We start from the raw sequence: 12610 nt of genomic DNA on the forward strand, positions 1-12610 counted from the left end.
AAATAGATGTTTTTCTGGAACTCTCTTGCTTTTTCCATGATCCAGCAGATGTTGGCAATTTGATCTCTGATTCCTCTGCCTTTTCTAAAACCAGCTTGAACATCTGGAAGTTCACGGTTCACGTATTGCTGAAGCCTGGCTTAGAGAATTTTGAGCATTACTTTACTAGCGTGTGAGATGAGTGCAAAATATCAGTCATAATTCTAGTTATTATCTGAAAGTATTGTATGTCACAGCAGTAAGAAAGTTACCTTGTCAGTTTTCTTTGTAATCAGATTTAAATGTGCCTTTTTAAGTCTTTTGTCATTATAGATAACTATGGTTTCACTCTGATGACTTTTCAAAAATGTCTCCTCTTCAGGAAGATTTATAAAAAGGACCTTTGGATAAATACAAGTTTCTGATTTCCACACCATACTGTTAAACTAGGTAAGTAATCAAAGAATTCTAATGGTAAACCTGATGGCTTCATAAAGCTGTTAAATGAAAAGGATTAATTATATAGGGCTAAGTGAACTGGGAAATAATTTTATAATTTTTATGGCTTCTATCTAAAAAAATTACTGGCTTATATCTGTTACCCAGGGGTAAGGAAAATCTTCCCCTTAACCTAATTATGATTTAGAAATGTAGTAAATTAAACCTTTTTAAGAAGAATTGAAAGATGTACTTATTTATGTCTACCTGGTTGATTGTACCAGTAACATATGCTTGTCTCAAAGATTAAGCTATGCATATCTGGATGTGCACAGCTGGTATAGTGTAACTGTAGGTAGCTTATTAAATCATTTATGGCCCCTTTGGCTGCCTAGTTATTGCAACTGAATTACAACTAGTTATACTAATCATTGTTTTCATTTAATGTTTATTTTCAAATTGTGCTTTGTGTCTCCTAGTTGCCGTATGTCTTTTTCGATGTTACTAGCTACATTACTTATATCTTGGTTAATTTCGAAGATTGTTGTCTCTCTATTAAAAAAAAAAAACACATTTATTTTGCTGCTCTGGGTCTTAGTTGCAGCATGCAGGATCTTTTAATTGTGGCTTCTGGGATCTATTTCTCCAACCAGGGATTGAACCCAGGCCCCTCTGCATTGAGAGCTTGAAATCTTAGCCACTGGGCTACCTGGGAAGTCCTCATAAGACTTACAGCATTATGTAAGACATAAGTCTCTTAACAGTACCTAGTACATAGCCAGGTCTCCAACAAAAAACTTACATGGGTAAACATCTTGAGGAAATACCAAATAATTGCAATAGTATGACTCTAGGTATGGGAAGAGGCAACGAGAGAAAAATGTCTCCTGGATCATAGTTAGGCCCATGATCCAGAGAATCTTTAATTATTGATGGGAATCTAATCCAAAATTTTTAACACCTGGAGTGGCACATCCAACATTTTCAACCGACCTGGGATGAACCTCCCAGGGTCATGGAATAAAATTTGATTATGAAATGTCTCCCAAATATTGGTCAAATTCCTGACCAAGAGCAGAGGATCTGAGAAATGCTGCCATATCAGTCATCAGTGATTGCAGCCCTTCAACACAAGTTGGTGAGCAATGAGGAAATTCGGGATATGGGACACAGGTCTCCAGATCAAGGAAATTTTTTCAGTGAGCCCAAACTGTTGCATCTTCCCATACATAGAAAAGTCCTGCTGCTGCTAAGTCGCTTCAGTCGTGTCCGACTCTGTGCGACCCCAGAGACCGCAGCCCACCAGGCTCCCCTGTCCCTGGGATTCTCCAGGCAAAAACACTGGAGTGGGTTGCCATTTCCTTCTCCAATGCATGAAAGTGAAAAGTGAAAGTGAAGTCGCTCAGTCGTGTCCGACTCTTAGCGACCCCATGGACTGCAGCCTACCAGGCTCCTCCGTCCATGGGATTTTCCAGGCAAGAGTACTGGAGTGGGGTGCCATTGCCTTCTCCGAGAAAAGTCCTACATACCTTAATTTGAAATTTAGGTTGTCAATATTTCTAAGTCTACAGGTATCAAGTAGACACTTTCCAAAGAAGAACAAGGAAGACAAATCTCAACATTTGGAATCCTGGCAGTGATGGTAGACACTCCCAGAAGATCCAAGTGAGAAGCAGTTAGAATGATCACCACCCTATTTCCCACAAGATTGTGTAATGGACATTGAATGGGGACACTGACAGTCTGACATCTCAGTCTGCCAGTTTTCCGAATAAAATCATATTCCTTGCCTCAACACCCTGTCTCTTGCTTAATTGGTCTGTCATGCAGCGAACAGAGTGAGCTTGGACTCGGTCACAGATCCACTCTCTTAGCAAATTTCAGTTGTACAATACAATGTGAAATATCAGATTGAAACAGGAGGGCAGGGGGAGGGGCACAATCTTTAAAGAATTGCATAGCCATGAATAGAACCAAGTAGGTCCAAGGTGGTAGAAGGTTTGGCTTCTAGTGAAATTTGAGCCTCATTTTATGCTTATTATAATATATTAGCATCTGAATGACACACTCACCAGCACCATGACACTTCCAAGACTGACCATAAAAGGTCAAAAAATTGGGTAATGGCCCATGAAAGAAGAATCAAATGCTTCCACTTCCTATGAAATTACCCAGCTGATATAATGTAACCACTGTGTATTTCCGGCCTGTCGCCCAAGCCATATGCTCTGAGATTCTTAAGCTTAAGATACCTAATGAGTATCTAAGGGGATGGTGTACGGATGGGTGGAAAGCTCAGAACTTTCAAGGACCAAAGATGAAAACGAAGCCAGCCTTTTTATATTTATGAGTCTGTGGACAATTTCTAAAGTCTTTATTTCATTTGTTACAGTATTACTGGGACCTTAGCTCCCTGACCAGGGATCAAAGCCAGACCCCCTGCAATGGAAGGCCAAATCTTAACCACTGAATGGCCAGGGAAGTCCCCCCAGACATCCTCTTATCTGTAATTGTTGATGTTCAGTCACTCAGTTGTATCCAATTCTTTGTGACCCCATGTACTGTGGAATTCCAGCCTTCCCTGCTCTTCATTCTCTCCCAGAGTTTACTCAAACTCATGTCCATTGAATTGGTAATGCCATCCAACCATTTTGTCCTCTGTCGCCCCCTTCTCCTCCTGCCCTCAGTCTTTCCTAGCATCACGGTCTCTTCCAGTGAGTCGGTTCTTTGCATCAGGTGGCCAAAGTATTGGAGCTTCAGCTTCAACATCAGTCCTTCCAGTGAATAGTCAGGGTTGATTTCCTTTAGAATAGACTGATCTCTTTGTTATACGTTATGGCAGAGTAGAAGGATGTGTGCTCATTTTCTCCTGTGAGAACTCCAAAATTGCAACTTGGTGTTGAACAACCATTGACAGGAGAATGTTGGATCCCACCAAAAAAAGACACCCCACCTCCAAGGGCAAAGGAGAAGCCCCAACAAGATGGTCGGAGGGGTGAATTTGCATTTGGAATCAAACCCCATACCCACCAGAGACTCTCAGAGGGCTCAAACAAAACCTTGTGTGCACCAGGACTCAAGAGACCCCACAGAGACTGAGCTGGACCTCCTTTTGAGTGTTTTGAGTGTCTCCTGTGGAGGCATCGGTCACTAGTGGCCTGCCGCAGGGACAAGGGCTCTGGCTGCAGCAGACCTGGGACATGTGGTATGTGCATAAGCCCTCTTGGAAGAGGTCACCATTAGCTCCACTATAGAGCTACTGAGCAGATGACCCACAAACTGCAGAACACTGTTAAGAAAGTTCTGGGACCCACAACAGATTTTTCATTCTGGGGATCCAGCAAGGGGACAGAGAACCACAGGGAATTTGACTTTGGAGGCCAGTGGGATTTGATTACAGAACTTCCATAGGACTGGGGAAACAGACTCTTGGCGGGCACAAGCAAAACCTTGTGCACATCAGGACCCAGGAGAAAGGGGCAGTGTCCCCACAAGAGACTGAGTCAGACTAGCCTGTGAGTGTCTAGGGGTCTCCAGTGGGTGCGTGGGTTGACAGTGGTATGCCACAGGGTCAGGGGCACTGAATACAACAGTGTGGGCATAAGTCCTTTTGAAGGAGTTTGCCATTACTGCCATTACCCCTATCATAGTATGGTCTCAGGCCAAACAACAGGGAGGGAAGACAGCCCCGCCCATCAACAGGTAATTGGATTAAAGAATTAATGAGCGTGAAAAGAAAGTGAAGTGACTCAGTCATGTCCGACTCTTTGCAACCCCATGGACTGTAGCCAACTACGCTCCTCCGTCCATGGGATTTACCAGGCAAGAGTACTGGAGTGGGTTGCCATTTCCTTCTCCAGAGGATCTGCCTGACCCAGGGATTGAACCCGGGTCTCCTGCATTGTAGGCAGAACGCTTTACAGTCTGAGCCACCAGGAAAGTCCTACTGAGCACCCATCAGAGCAAAACCCAGATTCCCCCATTAGTCAGTCTCCCATTAGGATGCTCCCACAAGCCTCTTATCCTTATCCATCAGAGGGCAGACAGAATGAAAACCACAGTCACAGAAAACTAACCAAACTGATCACATGGATCACAGTCTTGTCTAACTCAGTGAAACTATGAGCCATGCCATGTAGGGCCATCCAAGACCAACAGGTTATAGTGGAGAGTTCTGACAAAACGTGGTCAACAACAACAGACTCCAAATTGGGAAACAAGTACATCAAGGCTGTTTATTGTCACCCTGCTTACTTAACTTACATGCAGGTACATCATGAGAAATGCCAGGCTGGATGAAGCACAAACTGGAGTCAAAATTGCCGGGAGAATGATCAATAACCTCAGATATGCAGATGACACCACCCTTATGGTAGAAAGTGAAGAGGAACTAAAGAGCCTCTTGTTGAAAGTGAAAGGAGAGTGAAAAAGCTGGCTTAAAACTCAACATTCAGAAAACTAAGATAATGGCATCTGGTCTCATCACTTTGTGGCAAATAGATGGGGAAACAATAGAAACAGTGACAGACTTTATTTTCTTGGGCTCCAAAATCACTGCAGATGGTGATTCCAGCCATGAAATTAACAGACGCTCCTTGGAAGAAAAGCTACGATCAACCTAGACAGCATATTCAAAAGCAGAGACATTACTTTGCCAACAAGGGTCCATCTCGTCAAAGCTATGGTTTTTCCAGCGGTCATGTATGGATGTGAGAGTTGGACCAAAAAGAAACCTGAGTGCTGGAGAATTGATGCTTTTGAACTGTGGTGTTGGAGAAGACTCTTGAGCATCCCTTGGACTGCCAGGAGATCAAACCAGTCTATCCTAAAGGAAATCAGTCCTGAATATTCATTGGAAGGACTGTTGCTGAAGGTGAAACTCCAGTACTTTGGCCACCTGATGGGAAGTGACTCATTGGAAAAGACCCTGATGCTGGGAAAGATTGAAGGTAGGAGAAGGGGACGACAGAGGATGAGATGGTTGGATGGTATCAAGGACTCGATGGACATGAATTTGAGCAAGCTCCGGGAGTTGGTGATGAACAGGGAAGCCTGGCATGCTGGAGTCCATGGGATTGCAAAGAGCCAGACATGACTGAGTAATTGAATTGAACTGAACTGATCTCCTTGATGTCCAAGGGACTCGCAAGAGTCTTCTCCAGCACCATGGTTTGAAAGCACCAATTTTTGTCCATTTATCTGTCTATGAACATGTAGGTTGTTTCCATTTCTTGCTGGTATATATCGTGCTGCTATGAATATTGGGATGCCTAGAGCATTTCTAATCCATGCCTAACATTCCAGAAAACTTTCAACATGAAAGAGCTGTTTTAAAAGTTTACAATTATGTAGTGCTTACTAAAGATCTTTCTTCAAGTGTAACCTTGAATGCTGGAATTCTACTAATTTTGGAAATGAATACTAATATGAGCTAATGCTCTAAGTTGTCATTCAACACTAGTGTGTGTGTGTGTGTGTGTGTCTCTGTGTGTGTCTGTGCACTCAGTTGCTCAGTTGTATCTGACTCTCTGTGACCCCATGGACTGGAGCCTGCCAGGCTCTTCTGTCCATGGGGTATCCCAGGCAAGAATACAGGAGTGGGTTGCAATTTCCTACTCCAGGAGATCTTCCCTACCCAGGAGTTGAACTCATGTCTCTTTCAGCTTCTGCATTGGCAGGTGGATTCTTTACTGCTGCCACCTGGGAAGCCCTTCAACACTAGTACATAAAGTTTCAGTTCAGTTCAGTTGCTCAGTCATGTCTGACTCCTTGCAATCCCATGGACTGCAGCATGCCAGGCTTCACTGTCCATCACCAGCTCCCAGAATTTACTGAAACTCATATCCATTGCATTGGTGATGCCATCCAACCATCTCATCCTCTGTTGTCCCCTTGTCCTGCTTTCAATCTTTCCCAGCATCAGGGTTTTTCCCAGTGAGTCAGTTCTTTGCATCAGGTGGCCAAAGTATTAGAGTTTCAGCTTCAGTATCAGTTCTTCCAATGAATATTCAGGGTTGATTTCCTTTAGGATTGACAGGTTTCCTTTAGGATAGATCTCCATGAAGTCCAAGGGACTCTCATAAGTTTCAAAGGTAGTGATTTTTTCCTTTAATCAGATAATGAGTTTTTTCTTTTCCCATTTGAAGCCTTTTGGATCCAGGGGTGCATTTAACTGTATTTGTAGTATGCAATTAGATTTAAATGTTTATGATGTTCTATTCATTCTCTGTTTATGGGCCATTGAAAAAATGACAGTTTGGTATTTTATTTAAATATTTATTTCTGTTTATTTGGCTGTGGCACTTGGGATCTTTGATCTTTTTGAGGGGGGGCAGGGGCAGTATTTTTGTTGCAGAATGCAAACTGTCAGTTGTGCCATGTGGGATCTAATTCCCTGACCAAGGATAGAATCAGGGGCCTCTGCACTGAGAGTACCAAGTCTTAGCCACTGGATCACCAGGACAGTCTTGGCAGTTTGATATTTGATGGGATTTTCCTAGTAGCCTTGTGTGGTAGTTCCTGGATAGTCATAACCCATTATACATATTGTATCCTTTTCGGTGAGAAAGATACATTTTGTTTGTGTTGCAAATGGAAGCCTTTAAAAATTTTCCATTCTATTAAATACTTGGAATACATTTTATGTTTGACAAGGATAGCAGTGTATACTGTTATATAAAGTATGATTTGTCTTTCCTTCTGACTGGTATTTGTTGAAAAGACTATGAGATAATACAAAATATGTGATAATACAAAAAAAAAAAAATCTAGAGTTGGAGAGGTCCTGTCTGAAAATAGAAAGATTTTCTATAATCTATCCCTTTTCCACTTCCATTTTAGCATTCACAGATAGCTCACCTGTACATGATTTAACAGCAAAATGCAAAGAAAACATACATTTCTCAGATTTTAGAGCCCCAACACCATACTTGAGACTGCTGTATCTTCTGTAACACAATCTGAGTCCTAATTTTTTAAATTTAACAGGAGGATAATTGCTTTGCAATGTTGTGCTGGTTTCTGTCATACACCAACATGAATCGGCCACAGGTATACATATGTCGCTTCCCTCTTCAACCTCCTTCCCACCCCCTTGTACCCCAGAATCCTATTTTTTTTTTGGGGGGGGGCATTACCATGCAGCACGTGGATCTTCCCTGACCAGGGGTAGAACTCATGCCCCTGGTGGCTCAGACAGTAAAGAATCTGCCTGCATTACAGGAGACCCAGGTTCGATTCCTGGGTCAGGATTATCCCCTGGAGTAGGGACTGGCTACCCACTCAAGTATTCTTGCCTGGAGAATTCCATTGACAGAGGAGCCTGGTGGACTACAGTCCATGGGGTCACAAAGAGCCAGACATGACTGAACGACTTTCACTTTTGTTCTTACACACTAAACCGCCAGGGAAATCTCAGTCTAATCTAATCTAATCCATTTCAAACTTTGATGTTTCCCAGCACTGAGCCTTCCGTCCTCCCTTTCTAGCCCCCACTCATTTGGTACTTAAGGTAAATAATCCCAGAACAGATGGCCCTACTGAGAAGTTTGAACCCCGTAACCCTAGCTGAGTGCAAGGGTTCTGCTCAGTTTAACAACAGGGTGTGAGAAGTTTCATTAAGTTCTCCCATGTACATTTCATATAGGAAGGAAATTTATTTTCAGTCAGTTACTGCTGCAAATCCTACTGAACATTTAAATGTAAATGACTATAGTGTCCATAGGGAGAAGGAAATGGCAACCTACTCCAGTATTCTTGCTTGGAGAATCCTGTGGACAGAGAAGCCTGGAGGGCTGCTGTCCATAGGGTCACACAGAGTCGGACACGACAGAAGCGACTTAGCATGCATGCATGCATAGTGTCCATAAGACAATTGATTCTTTTTTTTTTTCTGGTAGAAGAAACACATTAACTCTTCTCCCTTCTCCCATCCCCCTTTTTGAGGTATCATTCACTAAAATCTTTCTCCTTCTGTTAGGATCACAATGTCTTAATTAACTTTTCTTAGAAGACAGTTTTGAAATCAAGTTATGTTAGTCTTACTACTTTATTTTTTTCTTTAAGAATGATTTGTCCATTCTGCCTTCCTTGTATTTCCTGGTAAATTTGTGAAAAAGATTGTGTATTACACTTACTGTTGTGACTGTGGTAGATACTACATTGTCTCTTAGATCATTATGTATAGTAGTACCACATCAGCAACATAAGTGCCTATCTGTGAAACTGGCATGTTTTCTTATTGGTTTACATGCTTAATTTTTTGAACATGTTTATAGTTTTCTGAGTATTCAGTTTATATTTCTTTTGTTACATATGTTTCTCTTTGTTTTCTTGCATTTATTCTACTGTAAATACATTTCTTAATTTCATTATCAGAATGTTTATTATAAGTGTATAGAAACAATTATTTTTGTCTTGATCTTGTATCTTACAAACCTGTTGAATTCAAATTATCAGTTCCTTTAGTTTTTCTAGTGGGCCCTAGATTTTCTATATATAAGATACTGGATTGAAAGTAGAGATGGTTTTAAAGCTCCCTAACCAATCTGCATACGTTTTATTCCTTTTCTTGCTGAGTGGGTTCTTGGCCTAAATCTCCAATAAACTGTCAAATATAAGGAAGAGATATAGTTTATTAATTATGACTTGGGAAAACATTCACTCTTTCACCTTTAAACATAGTATTTGGTGTTTTCCATAGCTGTTCAATATGAGGTTAGAAAATTTCAGTCTGCTTTTGGTATGTTGAGTGTTTTAATCATGCAGGACTATTGGATACTGTTAATTATTTCTTTGAGTCTGTTGCCACTTTTTTATTATTTTTTTTTCCTGAATGAAGGCCTTAGAAAACTTTTTTTTCATAGGTTTTTTAGTAATTTATTTATTTTTGGCTGTACTGGGTCTTTGTTGCTGTGCGGACTTCTCTCTAGTTGCAGTGAGCAGGGGCTACTCTTTGTTACAGTGCACTTCATTGCAGTGGCATCTCTGGTTGCAGAGCACAGGCTCGAGGGCACACAGACTTCAGTAGTTGCAGCACATCCTTACCTACCATGCCTAAAGTATCTATAAACAAATACACGTGTCCTAGCCAAGGAGTCAAGAAAGCCCACCTCCCCCATTTCATTTTTCACTTTTCCCCCAAACTTTAAACTTTTAATTTTGTATTGGGGTATAGCTGATTCTCCCCCATTTTTTTTAAAGGGATCTAGTTCATTGACCAGGGAATGAACTCAGGCCCCCTGCATTGGGAACATGGAGTCTTAACCACTGGACAATGAGGGAAGTCCCTCTCCCCAAATTTTTAAAAAACTATTTGCCTGCACCTTGCAGCATGGTGGATCTTGGTTTCCCAATGAGAAATGAAGATCTTTCTTAAAAAAATTTTTTTATTGAAATATAGTTGACTTATAATATTGTATTAATTTTGCTGTACAGTGATTCAGTTATGCATTGTATACATACTTTAAAAATATTTTCTCCATTATAATTTATAACAGGATATTTAACAGTTTCCTGTGCTATATGGTAGGACCTTATTTACCTGTAATCATTCTTAATGGAATTGATTTCATCCCAGTAGTTGACTAGAGATGTGATCTTATGGATCACTGGTAAGACAGCACTGATAATACCTATGATTTAACTGTTGCAGATAAGAATGAGTAAGAAATTATTTTTTCAACAAAAACTGTGACTAAATTTTTAAGAAATTGGTCTAAGGATAATGTAGCTGACATCCTATTTACAGGATATAACTGACTGATATTGTATAATAAGTAAATGAAGAAAACTGCATGGATTTCAGAATATTCATAAACAAAATGGGTACTTTATTCTTTGAGGTAAGGAGAAACAAAATGTGTCATCTAACAAATGCTTCAAAAAATAGTTGGTAAAGTATTCAAAATGAGTACAAAAATGACTGCTTCAGAAAAAATTCAATTTAAGTCACAGAAAATAAAATACAATTAAAAAACACACTGAAGGATTATGTTCAACTACAAGTAATCGGAAACAGCCACAGCCTTCCTGACAGAAGGAAGGTGCTTCTCACAAGGAAACACTGGGTCAAGGATGGCACTGCACAATGCACTGGAGAAGCAAATTGATACGCAGGAGAGAAACAAAGACATAATCCAGAGAAGAGTAGTATCAGAGAATATTCCCAACCATAGAGCACTGAAATATTGTCATAGTAGACACAAGAGGCCTTACAGGAATTCAAACTCTGCTGGATCTTTGATGTGGAAGCTGTGAAGACATCAGGGGAAACTATACTTCTTTATGAATGGAAATCAAACATTGGTTGCTGGTGTTGAGGCTACTCTTGACTGCTGCTGCTGCTAAGTCACTTCAGTCATGTCCGACTCTGTGCGACCCCATAGACAGCAGCCCACCAGGTTCCTCTGTCCCTGGGATTCTCCAGGAAAGAATACTGGAGTGGGTTGCCATGCCCTCCTCAAGGAGATCTTTCCAACCCAGGGACTGAACCCATGTCTCCTGCATTGCAGGCAAATTCTTTACCATCTGAGCCACCAGGGAAGCCCAAGAATACTGGAGTGTGTAGCCTATTCCTTCTCCAGGGATTTGAGGATTCTTTACCAGCTGAGCTACCAAGGAAGCCCTAATAGCAGGCATATAAATTCCTTCCATGTTTGTCTCAGAATGGCCTTATTTTTTCTTAATTTTTATTAGCAAGTGTAATGATCCTTAAAACTTAAGAAAAAATAAGGTCATTCTGCCATCTATGGGGTCACACAGAGTCGGACACGACTGAAGCGACGTAGCAGCTGAGACAAAAACGGAAGGAATTTGTCACTAGTATACAAACTTTGAAAGACCCGTTAAAAAATTCACCAGTAAGTAGTGACCTACATGAGAAAAGAACCTAAAGAGAAATGTACATGTATAACTTATTCACTTTGCTTCATACACTTGAAACTGACATAACACTGTAAATCAACTGTACTCCAACTGTTTTTGTTATTTTTGTTGTTCAGTCACCAAGATGTGTCCAACTCTTTGCAACCCCATGAACTGAAGCACGCCAGACTTCTCTTGACAGTACAGCCTTGACATACTCCTTTCCCAATTTTGAACCAGTCCGTTGCTCCATGTCTGGTTCTAATTGTGGCTTCTTGTCCTGCATATGGGTTTCTCACAAGATAGGTAAGGTGGTCTGGTATTCCTATCTCTGTAAGAATTTTTCAGTTTGTTATGATCTACACAGTCAAATGCTTTCAGGCATTAATTAATTAATTAAGTAGATATAATTTTTTTTAATTTCCCATGCTTTTTCTATGATCCAATGCATGTTATCAGTTTGATCTCTGGTTCAAAAATCCTGCTTGTACATCTGGAAGAGTTCTTGGTTCAGGTACTGTTGAAGCCTAGCTTGAAGGATTTGGAGCAGGACCTTGCTAGCATATGAAATGAGTGCAACTATACAGTAGTTTGAACATTCTTTGGCATTGCTTTTCTTTGGGATTGGAATGAAAACCGACCTTTTCCAGTTCTGTGGCCCCTGCTGAGTTTTCCAAATTTGCAGGCATACTGAGTACAGCACTTTAACAGCATCATCTTTTAGGATTTGAAATAGTTCAGCTGGAATTCCATTACCTCCACTAGCTTTGTAGGAATGAAAAGTGGTGTGTCCACTTTAGAAAGCAGTGTGAATATTCCCCAACCAACTAGACTTGCCATATGACCCAGCAATCTAACTCCCAGGCATGGACCCAGAGAGAACTCTAATTTGAAATGATACAGACACCCAGTGTTCATAGTAGCACTGTTTACAAGAGCCAAGACATGGAAACAACCTACATGTTCATCAACAAATGAATGGAAAAAGAAGATGTGGTACAGATATACAATGGAATATTACTCAGCCATAAAAATTGAAATAATGCCATTTGCAGCAAAATAGATAGACCTACAACTATTCATACTAAGTGAGGTAAGTTACACTGAGAAAGACAAATACTGTATGGTCACTAACTTACATGTGGTATCTCAAATATATCACAAATAAACTTATTTTCAAAACAGAAACAGACTCACAAAGATATGAATAAATGACTGGTTTTCAAAATAGCCAAGAACTATTAAAACCCAACAGTAGGAAGACAATCCAATTAACAATGGGCAAAAGATCTCAAAGAACCATTGACCAAAAACGATATACAGAGGGAAA

The sequence above is a fragment of the Bos mutus genome, chromosome 7 (genome assembly GCF_027580195.1).
Source record: "Bos mutus isolate GX-2022 chromosome 7, NWIPB_WYAK_1.1, whole genome shotgun sequence".
Taxonomy (NCBI): Eukaryota; Metazoa; Chordata; class Mammalia; order Artiodactyla; family Bovidae; genus Bos; species Bos mutus.